Source organism: Crassostrea angulata, chromosome 2, assembly GCF_025612915.1.
Source record: "Crassostrea angulata isolate pt1a10 chromosome 2, ASM2561291v2, whole genome shotgun sequence".
NCBI lineage: Eukaryota > Metazoa > Mollusca > Bivalvia > Ostreida > Ostreidae > Magallana > Magallana angulata.
Window position 1 is genome coordinate 7,581,090 of NC_069112.1, and position 12,823 is coordinate 7,593,912.

A 12,823-nucleotide genomic window follows, 5' to 3' on the forward strand; every position below is an offset into this window, starting at 1 on the left:
AACAAGAAATGTGTTACCATGGCTACCAGTCATACAGACGAACTCTCTACAGAGAAGCTTACACAACAGTATAATGACTCTACGTGTTATATGGACAGGAAGTTTACAGAATTCTGGGAAGTATACAATTACGTCGTGATATCTTACATCATGCAGAGACCGCCTCTGAAAAGCGTGTGATACAAAAGAGAAAAAATACATACATGTACCAAATATCCAAATAATGTCGTTAACAATTTGCAACCATAATTGTTTTGTTATCCGGTCCCGAAAAGGAGTTATAGGGTTGGCCCTTAAAACGATCTCTTCCAGACATCTTGAGAACGGTACATAATTTTTACATACTTGTTGAACAAAATGTGTTTAAAATGACAAGAGCTTTCTTTTTATATCACGAAAAAGGGGCTGGCTATTCAAATTAGGAGCCGATAGAGTTCCAAAGTCTTTTAATCATAACCTTTAATTGTGAAATATTTTGTAATACATTACGGCAGCAATTATGTTAATCGAAATGTTATGTACCTATACATGAAAATTGTTTACTCCTATGTTATGTAATAAGGGATTTTAAGGGGTCAAAAGTCCGAACTTATCATCAACGTCCCAAAATTAAAAAAAAGCAATTTTAAGGAGCAATATTGAACAAAATACGCTAAAAAATGTGATTAACAATCTGCAACCAAAACTTGTTTGTTATCAGTTCCCACAATCTCTTCCAGATAAATCAAGAACGGTTTACACAAAATGTATCGAAATCAAAAGACCTCTTATTTGATATAAAATAAAATGTGGCTGGTCCCTAAATTGGGGATCCAACGGGGTGTATAATCCTTCATCCATTGCTCTTTTAGATCACATCTGCATTTCCTGATATGTTTCGTTGATGAAGATAAAAGGCAAAGTCATTTCCTCTTCTAAAAATCAGACGGAAGACCTCCTCGTTGCTCGCAACGAGATCGTGTCTAGTATCTTATTCTTATTCATGTTATTTTAAGTGCCTTACCCAGATCAGCCGAGATACACACTGCGCATTATCTCATTATTTCATCTAAATTCAAGTTGAACATTGATTTAGATACTTCTTAATATTAACTTAAGTCACAAACTTAAATTGAAATAATTAAGATTAGCTGGACTAGAAAAGAAATAATATTATTTATGCAGACGCCAACTTGAACTTCATAACGATTGTTTATTGTTGAAATTTGTGCTGGGGGATAATCATGACAATAATGTATATCTGGTCATTTTTGCGATAATCAAATAGTCGCTTTTTCGCAACAATTATATTCAAATTTGAATGCTACTGCCTAGTTTTTTTTAAATCGTAGAAAATGGCTGACGATAATACAAGAAGTTACAAAATTTTCACGTTTTTTGCAAATTTTGTGACATACGAAGACGGTTGGGATATAAGGTATAAATATAGCTTCGAAAAAATCTCCAATTTAACAGCATTGTTATTTTTGTTCCACTTTAATGTGCTTTGATTTGCGTATAATTCATTTCAGAAGAACATAAACAGTCGTCATGTTAAGTTTGATAAGACATCGATTTACCTGTCTTAAAGTGAAGATATAGCTTAGGAATTTCCTAAGACAAGACTTGAATAGTGAAACGGATAAGTAAAAGACTTAAGAATTTTTTTTTTCACAAAATATACATGTAACTTAGTTAAAATCATGCTTTGTGAAACGGGCCCCTAGGGATAGATTTTGAACCTAAGTTGTCCGATCCAATGTATATGCCCGAAACTTGATGAACCCGCCCTACACTATCTTCTATGATTTTTTGTTAGTTAATCCACGTAAAAAGTTCTCGCTAAATAATTCAATATTATTTTATTTCAAGTATATATTTTTTATGGTACATGTAACTACTACTGACATGGATACGCCAAAGCATAACCACTACCTCACTTCCATTTATACTATTGCAAAAATGATAGTAGGTTTTCTTTAATTAATTTTACAATAATTACATGTATTGATCAAGCAAAAATGAAATTATAGCTGAAGGACACTTAAAATACCGAAGGTGTAAGCAGTTACTTCATTATTTTATTGGCCAAATGTATTCATTAGTAAGGATAGAAATGCATTATCACTTTTGATATATGAAACATAGATTTGTTGCCTTTATCGAAGATCTAATTAAAAAGATTGAAAAAAAAATTATGTATTTTCAGGTCCATATTTTCTTATGCACATGAGGATGTCAATGCATGATCCAGCAACGAGGCTAAAAAACTGAGGAGTAAATGATGCCGAAACGTTCGATGATCCCATTGAGCTACTTCTTAACGTCAACATAATTATTAATTTAATTATGACATTAACACCCTGATGCAAAAAAGTATGTGTGAATTAAGAAAATTTCCTCGTCCACTTCACTACAGGATTACAAACAACGATTAGATAGTGAAAACGTTCTAGATAAGGATGGATGACTCTCCTACATGTAACAAGAAACCCAAAGGAGGTAAACAAACATGGTTTAAGTGCCGCAAAATTCGTAGCATAAGAGGAATACCAAAACTTTTCCCATTACCTTTAACGGCATTTTTGAAGAAAGAAGTTTAATCCACTTGACTGATTTGAAATGGTCAATAAGTTGTCATATTGATTACTACAAATCATCTGTGAAAAAAACTAAGCTGTATAAGAACAGTAAGAAACAATGCTGTGAATAGATAGAGACATTTTTTTCGCACAGGAAGGAAATATGTCAAATGTTTTCTAAATAGTCAACTCTTCATGAAAAAGAGAAAATACGTGCAGACACAATACAAAACGTGATCATGGATGATGAAAAAGTTACAAGTAAACCCTTTGTTTAAAGCAAGTAATAAAATGTTTCACTACTGTAATTCAAAAATACTTCATGATATTTCAATATTCTTTGAAATTTCGTTCTACACGTCTTTCTCTTTTTTTGATGGCAAAAGGCAATTATGAGTTATGATGATATGTTGATCTTTCTGGTGGATTCACCAACTTTCTGATCTTTTATGTAAACTGAACATAGCATTCATATTGGTGGGCCCACCAATTATGTATTCAATAGCAGCAATAAACTAATTGTTACCGGCAGGGGGTTTCTTTGGTGAATCCACCAACTTTGTAATCTGTTTTTTAATAATTCGTATAACTTGATCTGTGGTGGATCCACCAAGTAGGGGTAGTTTGAATTTTGTCAATCTTTTTGGTGGCTTCACCAACTTTCTTGTTTTGTATATAAACTGACATGTGTTGCGGTGTTTTTGTTTATTGAGTGCCATCGATGAATGTTTAGAAACTTTTGGTGAATGCACCAATTTTGTACTCTATATTTGTTTGTTTAATTCATTTTGGTGGATCCACCAAATATTTGGATAATGAAAGTTTGTATTTAGGTGGAATCACCAATTAAGCTTTCTTTAAAACTGAAATGTTTGATAACATGTGTTGCTCTCATTGCTTTGTTGGTGGGTTCACCAAATCTTTGAGTGATATACAAAACTGTATGCGGACAAATTCACAATTGAATTTTGGTGGAACCACCAGGGCACTGTGTGAATGAGATATTTGATGCTGTTTAAAAAAATAGAACCGCCAATATTTTATCATTGGTGGACCCACCAAGTTTATTTATAAGTGAGATATTCGATGAAATAAGTTGGTGGAGTCACCAATATTTTGACTGTTATTGTGGAATATGAAGGTTTAAAGGTACTGTAAAATGTGCTTTTGTGTGAAAAAGATGGTGGGTTCACCAATTTATGTTGTGTTCAACAACAAAAATGAATAAAATTTATGTTCATTTCTGTTATTGCATTGCGTTCATTTTTCATTTTGCACTGAAAAAAAGAGGACACGAATAGAAAATCCTCTTTCTTAATAGAAACAGTTCATGGTAACTGTTACTAAGCAACAGTATAACATTTAAAACGACCCCCTTGTCAAGATGTCTGATGAAAAATGTAACAGAAAATGATTTAATTTTCACAATGAAGCTCCTATTTAACAACAAGAAATGTGTTACCATGGCTACCAGTCATACAGACGAACTCTCTACAGAGAAGCTTACACAACAGTATAATGACTCTACGTGTTATATGGACAGGAAGTTTACAGAATTCTGGGAAGTATACAATTACGTCGTGATATCTTACATCATGCAGAGACCGCCTCTGAAAAGCGTGTGATACAAAAGAGAAAAAATACATACATGTACCAAATATAATTAATATTTAAATCTCTGTGTATGAAAGAAAAATACAACTCATGAATATGAGTTGAACCAAAGTATCTCTAAAGCATAAACATAAAAGTGAGTAAGATTTTTCTAACATCATAGAAAATTGTGTTCTTGTATGTTGAATATTTTTAATACAATGGTAATTTGAAATATAAATATGTTTAATTAAAGAGAATGAAGTTGATCATAAAAAATCTGACAACATGAATAATTATGGAGATATTTAAAGTCGTATACGAGTTGGAATGACCCAGACATTGTTACACACTGTACCTTCTTTCTATCAAACAATAGAAGCTGTTTAAACAAAAAATGTTGCAAATACAATATTAGCCATGTAATAAATTAATGCTACAACAAATCTTTCTTAACTTTCTTAAAAATATGCTTAATCAATAAAGCAAGAAATAGAAGACTTAAAAGATTGACAAAATGTAACTAATCACTAAGCACAAAAAAAACAACGTCCTTGAGCCAAAAATTTTCATGACCTTAATCCAGATTTTGTTTTGTCTTTAAACATGAAAGGCTGACAACACAACAATATGGCGGTAAATAGCTCTGTGTACGCAATTTAACCAAAAAAAATATTTTGAAAAAGATAATAAACATTCCACACACAGATCTAGAAGTAAACTAAGGGACACAATGCACAGGGTTACGTGACCCCAAAGTCATGACCCCAGGGGTGAAAGGTCACCTACCATTGACCTACAGCTTTCCGCCATGTAATACTAAACAAAGGACAAAAAGGAAATCAATTTACTTTGATTATTGAAATAAATCAAAATAACCAACAAATGAGGACAGAAAATGTGCTATGATTTGATTTCACCAATTCTAAAAGGGGGCTTTCCAATTGTATATTAATAAATCAATGCACATACAAATCATATAGTTTCTTTGTTGTTATAAAGCAAATGATTTATTTACAGTAATAAATTCTGGAGAAGGGGTAAATTATGCTGTATGGATTCTGAGGAGTTGGTCTTGCTAAAAGTACACTGCTTTAAATCCTGTTATATATCATGGAGCATCTTTGATCTGATAGAAGCCAGGCTACATTAGCCACAGAATACAGAGTTATGGCTCTAAGGCAGTTAGTCTGTAATTGAACAGCTCCTATAGCAGGATATATAAGAAGATACTTCCTTGAGATATATGTAACTCAGGTTCTGCTACAAGCAGTCAGTTTGTCTAAAGACTCGATTCTTTTTGCAAAAAATGATGTCTTATTATAACCTGATTTGTTAAGAATAAAATGAAATTATCGTTGAAAATTACCTCCCATTTCACTGAAAATTTAAATCTTAAACATTCACGTAAAAAAGTGTGCTTATATTATGTCCTGTACTTTGTGGTTATTGGGAATTATGAAATAAATTCTAATACAACATAAGCTCATTCAAAGAGGGGCAATAATGATGTTATCACCAGTCGGCTCAATAAGCTCATTCAAAGAGGGGCAATAATGATGTTATCACCAGTCGGCTCAATAAGCTCATTCAAAGAGGGGCAATAATGATGTTATCACCAGTCGGCTCAATAAGCTCATTCAAAGAGGGGCAATAATGATGTTATCACCAGTCGGCTCAATAACCTCATTCAAAGAGGGGCAATAATGATGTTATCACCAGTCAGCTCAATAAGCTCATTCAAAGAGGGGCAATACTGATGTTATCACCAGTCGGCTCAATAAGCTCATTCAAAGAGGGGCAATAATGATGTTATCACCAGTCGGCTCAATAAGCTCATCCAGGGGGCAATATAAAGGTTTGAGAAATGATGCCATGTATTGCATTCTGACTGGTCCAACATTGGATCTGTATAAACTCCTACAGGGCTTGATTGACCAGGCTCTATACAGGTCCATTAGTAAGTCATTAGTCCTCCACTAATTAACCACTGATTAACGACCTACCTGTTGCTGGGAGCTGGCCGGGTTAACCAGGTTCTTTTTTTTTTTTTTTTTTATCATGGAACTGGCACGGAAAGATTCAGTTCAGTTCAGTTTATTTTCACTCAACACCATATAATGGTACAAGAGGTACATAAGAAGAACAAACATATTTACATATATACAATATAGTTGTAAAGTTCAAGAAAGTAAGTGGGGTGAACGAACAGTATGATTAATTTTTGAAATAAAGAAACACAGTTTTCTTAATGTGATATAATCGACTGAAGACACGATTTCATAAAACTTTTTAGTGTTAGGAGAAGAACAGTAATATGTATCTAAAAACTGACTTCGTAATTTACTTAATGCCTTGCATTCTAATATAACATGAAATTCATCACCAATTTTGTTACAATTACACAAATTACAATAACGTTTACTTCTTTCAACAATACCCCACCTTCCTATTTCAACCGGAAGATGATGATTTGTAGTTCTAAACTTAACTAATATTTTTCTTAATTTACTGATTACAAGAGTAAGTAGCGTTCACATTCAAAATTTGTTTTATAAATTCTATATATAACACCCTACGGAAGCCCATTTAGGACCTATCAAAAAATATTTTTGAATTTGATATAACGAATTCTTGAATTTGTTAAAACGAATTTAAATCGTTATAACGAATTGTTGAATCCGTTATAACGAATTAAATTTGTTATAACAAATTTTAGGAATTCGTTATAACGAATTTAATCTGTTATAACAAATTCGCTGAATTCGTTATTTCAAATTTTTAAATCTGTTTTAACAAATTAAATTTGAAATAACGAATTTAACATATTTTCACCCAATTTGTGATAACAAATTTCATGTATTCTGGAACAAATTAAACGGGGCAGACTTCATTTGTCCCATATCGGCGTACGGCGAAACGGCGAAATGGTAAATGAAGTAAACTGGCGTAAAAACAAAAGTGATAAGGAACATAATGTCACAGCTGTTGCTGTAACCATGGTAACATATGTAACAATTCCGAAAAACACTTTACTTTATCGGCTTTGCTAGATTTCCAACATAGATAGAAACAAAATATTTAAGAACTGCTATATATGTAGCAACGCATTTTCACCAAAAATATTATACAGGATATACAGATATCGGGTTTCTGCGCAAAATTCCAAAAATTTGTTTAGTCAATGCTATTAATTATTGAGCATGCTGATTTATAAAAGGGTACATGCAGCCCAGCCAATGTCGAACTTATGTCATAGAATTTATTTACCAGAATTTAATGCAAAAACCGCATCGAAATCGATGCAAAAATAATGGAGTTACGCCTCTTCAAAGTGCCTATTTTTACCTCTTTCAGAAATCTAATCAAGAGAAAATGAAATTAGGCGATAACAAGGCTTCAGTGACGTCACGAGGTCAACACTAGGGAAATTTCTTTACAAAGCTATACAAAACATATTCAATTTTACAGCAAAAATGATTGATATAGGTCTGATGTTTTGACGTATCTAGTTATTTTAAGTATTGTAAATTTAGAAAGTTGTATCCGTAATTATTTTGTTACAGTCAGATTTCTTTTAAAACGATTTTAAAATTTGCTATTCTAATCGCTTTTTACCGACGAATAGGATATCTTTAAACGCTTGCATGGGCAGATTTATGTTCATTATTCATATTTATTTTGGACGGAGCGTGTTCAAATCGTATAAAGCTTGAAGGGGGTTATGATAGATTTGATATGCACGCTCCGACCGAAATTATCACCTCATAATATTCAAAGAATGATGCTTTTTTGCTTTTAATTATATTTTATTTCCAATTTCTACACTTCAAAACAACATTTCAAAACCACTGGGTTTTTTTTTTCATGCATAGCACATGTCATGTGTTATTGCAGCAAATACCGTTTTTCGGTTATGCTGTAGTATTTTGTGTCGCTCATTTTTTATGAAAGAATTGGGCCATTGGTTTTTAAATTGATTTGTAATGTTATCACAGTAAAGGACACTTGAAAAATATAAATATGATATTTTATATGACATAGCCAGGCATTATAACCAGGACGTGCGCATGCGTGAACCAACTTTCCATTGGTATTGATAAACGTTTGGGAGGAAATTCGATAGCTTCTTGGAGAAACCTCGAACTGATGATAGGTGCCAAAAAACAAAAAACAAAAAAACCGCGACTTTTATATCATATAGTCATTAAACGTGATAGGTTTACACTGAAAAAGTTAATTAAATTTTTGCGAGGACAATAATTAAAGGCAATGTTGCAGGAAAACAATAGACACGTAGCTTTAAACGGGTGGATTGGTGGGAGTGGCAGGGAGAAGCCTATCCCCATGCAGTTGCCCCCCCCCCCCCCTTTCCTAGCAGTTTCGGAGCATGTAAAAAATTGAAAGTGACTGGGAGGAAATAAACAGTGAAATTTAAGTTTGAGGTAAACTTAGCATTTCTATAGCTACCCCACGGTGTACGATTTTCGAGTTTTTAAAAGACTTTTTTTTGCATGTCAAGAATTGTTCGGCGATTCTCCCATCCCACCCCCCTCTTTTCACTTGTTTACGATGTCACCTGCCTAAACAAAATATCACGGTTTCCTTACATATACCAGTAAAAAAGAATTGGGTTTATATATAAACCAATATTACTGTATCTCATACAATATACAATTCACCAGGTTCTATAAACACCTACGCTTGAATTCAATATAAAAAAAATTCAAGTTTAGGAGGAGAGGGAAAATTTATTTAGTTTTTCTTCGTTTCGGGGGGGGGGGGGGGTTATTGGGGAGGGGTAGGGGTGGTCAGAACACCGACCCCATGTAGCTCTATCCATAACCCCTCACTAAGGTCTGTCTGTCAAAACCAGGGTCTGTATACCCATCACCAGTGTCAGAGTACATATTACCAGGGTCAGAGTAGGTACTACCAGAGTCGGTGTACGTATCAACAGGGTCTGTATACGCATAACCAGATTCAGTATACCCATCACCAGGACACCAGGGTCTTAATACTTATCCCGAGGTTCAATGTGTCTTTGTGCTCATCAACAGGGTCTGATTACCCATAGCCAGAAATCCACGTACCATCACCATGGTCTCAATTCCTATCACCAGGGTCAGTGTACGTTTCACCAGGGTCTATATGCCTATCACCGAGGTCTGTGTACTAGTATTAATAGGGCCAGAGTTCACATCACTAGCGTCTGTATACACATATCCAGAATCAGTATACCCATCACCAGGGTAAGTTTACCTATAACCAAGGTTAGTGTACCCATTTACAAGAGTGTGTACATGTATACGCGTAACCAGAGCCAGTATACCCATCACCTGGGTCTCAATACCTATAACAATATAGGTTTTGAGACCCTGGTAATGAGCAGACCCTGGTGATAAGAACACTGACCTTGGTGATATGCATTAAGACCCTGATGATGGGTTCTAATGACTTGGTGATAGGCACACAGACCCTGGTGATACGTACACTGACCCTTGTAATAGATATAGACATCCTGATAAACGTAATATTGACCCAGGTTATGGGTATACAGACCCTGGTGATACAAACACTGACCCTAGTGATACATACTAGTACACTGACCCTGATGATACGTACACTGACCCGGGTTTTTTGTATGCAGACCTAGATGATGGGCACGCAGACCCTGGTGATACGTACATTGACCCTGGTATTAGATATAGACATCCTGATAATCGTAATACTGACCCAGGTTATGGGTATACAGACCCTGGTGATACGAACACTGACCCTAGTGATACATACACTATGCTATTAAAACATTTAAAAATCCTAATCCGTGGGGATATGGAAGAAGGCGTACCTTTAACTTCAATTCTACAGTTTAATTCTTTCCTTTCATTCCAGTTTTTACCTGGTCCCAAAACATTGGGGGGGGGGGGGGAACTCCTTGTTAATTCATCTTTTATATGTAAATTTAAGAAAAATGTTTGCTGCGAGAAAGCATGTGCTGAAGGGGGTAGGTTAGCTCGTCCCCCTGCCCCTGCTTTACTCCACACCCCCCTCCCCCTCCGATGCTAAGTGCCTGTTGTTTTCCTGTAACATTGCTCTTTTTGTTCTCTCAAATACTAATATTTATACAACATTTTGGTGTATATCTAATATACACAACATTCCTATCTCTTTTAATGAATATTTATAATGTAAATTTCGATTTTTCCTATACGTTTTTAATTGCGCGAATATCAGTTCGAAGTTTCTCCAAACAGCTTACGAATTTCCTCTCAAACGTATACCGAAAAGTCGGTACACGCATGCGTACATCCTGGTTATAGTGCCTGGTTGTACTATATAAAATCAAAGTACTGAAGAACTGAGGGGAGTTGATTTTATCGATTATTATTTATTTTAAAATCAATGATATGTTATTTTGCATGGCAAGTACTTTCCTATATGTATTTGAATTACGCACATTTTTAATAATATGAATTCTTCCACAGGAATTTCGTGAAAACTCAATATGAATCATGTTGTATAATATTCAAAGATCTATTCTATCAAACTAAGTATCAGTAATCGGAATAGTTATAAGAAATTGTATGGATCCAAGCAAAATTGAACTCTAGTCTCGTTCAACCAGACACTCAGCTTTATCCGTTAATCACCGACAAGCAAGAGAGACTCTCTGCTTGTCGGAGATTTACGGAGACAGCCGAGCGTCTGGTTGAACGAGCTCTGGCGTAGGAATATATAAAATGTACGACTTCAAAAATTATCTAAATTGTTCATAATATTTAAAAGCTAACTATTTACAAGGTATCTTTTAATAAGTTTCCTTGAAAAACAGTGCTAAAGAACTTATTACATCGAATTTATCGATTAGAACTAAATGTTGTCAGCAATGTTGATTTGTACTTAGGTCCAAACACTGTTTCACTTTCGGTTTGCCTGAGTAACTGCATAGGAGAGTTGATTAAAATCAACTCCCAAAAATAGCCTATTCTATACATCGTTCTGATGGAAAGTTGGTCCACGCATGCGCACATTCTGATTATATTGCCTGGCTACATCATATAAAATATTATATTTATATTTTTAAGTGTCCTTTACTGTGATAACCCAGCCCAATAATTTCATTAAAAAAAACGAAAGACACAAAATGGGCGTGTCATACACCATAACAGAAAAACAGTATTGGCTGCGCTGCGTAATAATACTTAGCATGTGTTATTCATTTTAGAATGTTGTTTTAAAGTGTAGAAATTGGAAATAATATAAATATAAGTATTAAAGTAATAAGGAATCATTCTTTGAATATAATGAGTTGATAATTTCGGTCAGAGCGTGGTCAAATCTATCATAAATCCCGTCGAGCTTTATTTGATTTGAACACGTCCCGGCCAAAATCACATGAGACTAGTAATACTCAAAGAATGATTCCTTATTCTTAAATCAATTCTATTCCAGACCGGTATTTTTTTCAAGTATGGCGTAATCTCACGGTTTAGTGATGTAATGAGATGAAAAAATGCAGATATATGTTAAAAAATCAGCATGCTTATTGATTGATAGCGTTAATTAAAAAAATGTTTGGAATTTTGCACAGAAACCCGTCGAAAGAAATCTGTAAATATTGTATTTTTGGTGAAACTGCATTGCTACATATATAACAGTTTTTAATTTTTTTGTTGCTATATATGTAGGATTCTAGCAAAGCTGATAAAGTTAGGTGTCTTTTGGAATTGTTACATCTGTTACCATGGTTACATTTACTTCATTTAATACCAATTCGCCGTTTAACGCTGATCAATTGGTCGGCGCATTTCGTCGTACGCCGATATGGGACAAATGAAGTCCGCCCCGTTTAATTTGTTTCCCAAAACATGAAATTTGTTACCACAAATTGGGTGAAAATATGTTATAACCGAGTTTAAAAAACTGAATTTACGAATTAAAACTTTGAAATAACGAATTCAAGAATTGGATATTTCAAATTTAATTTGTTATAACGAATTCAAGAATTTGTTATTTCAAATTTAATTTGTTAAAACAGATTTAAAAATTTGAAATAACAAATTCAGCGAATTTGTTATAACAGATTAAATTCGTTATAACGAATTCCTAAAATTTGTTATAACAAATTTGATTCGTTATAATGGATTCAACAATTCGTTATAACGATTTAAATTCGTTTTAACAAATTCAAGAATTCGTTATATCAAATTCAAAAATATTTTTTGATAGGTCCTAAATGGGCTTCCGTAACACCCTTAGTCGATTCCTGAATATCGTTATGCCATTTTTGTAAAAATTGATCTCTTAACTGGAGTTATAATGGTACGATTCATGATCACACTAAAAATTTGAAAGCCCACATTTATCTAAAACATTTTTTAAAGAGCATAGCCATGGATTTAATATTTGTCCCTTATCAAAAAGAATACGTACATACATATATATGATTTTGCTTAACTTGTTTTCACTGCTATTGATTATGTTGGCCCAGAATGAAATCATTCTAGTAAAAATGGTTATATACAGAGGAAATCGTCCAGTTTCACCATATACCATGTAACTAGGTGTACAACTTTTCAGATTAAGTATATGTTTCAAATATTTTAAATGGACACGTTCAATAATCTCAATATTTTCATAACCCCAAACTTCGCATGCATACAATA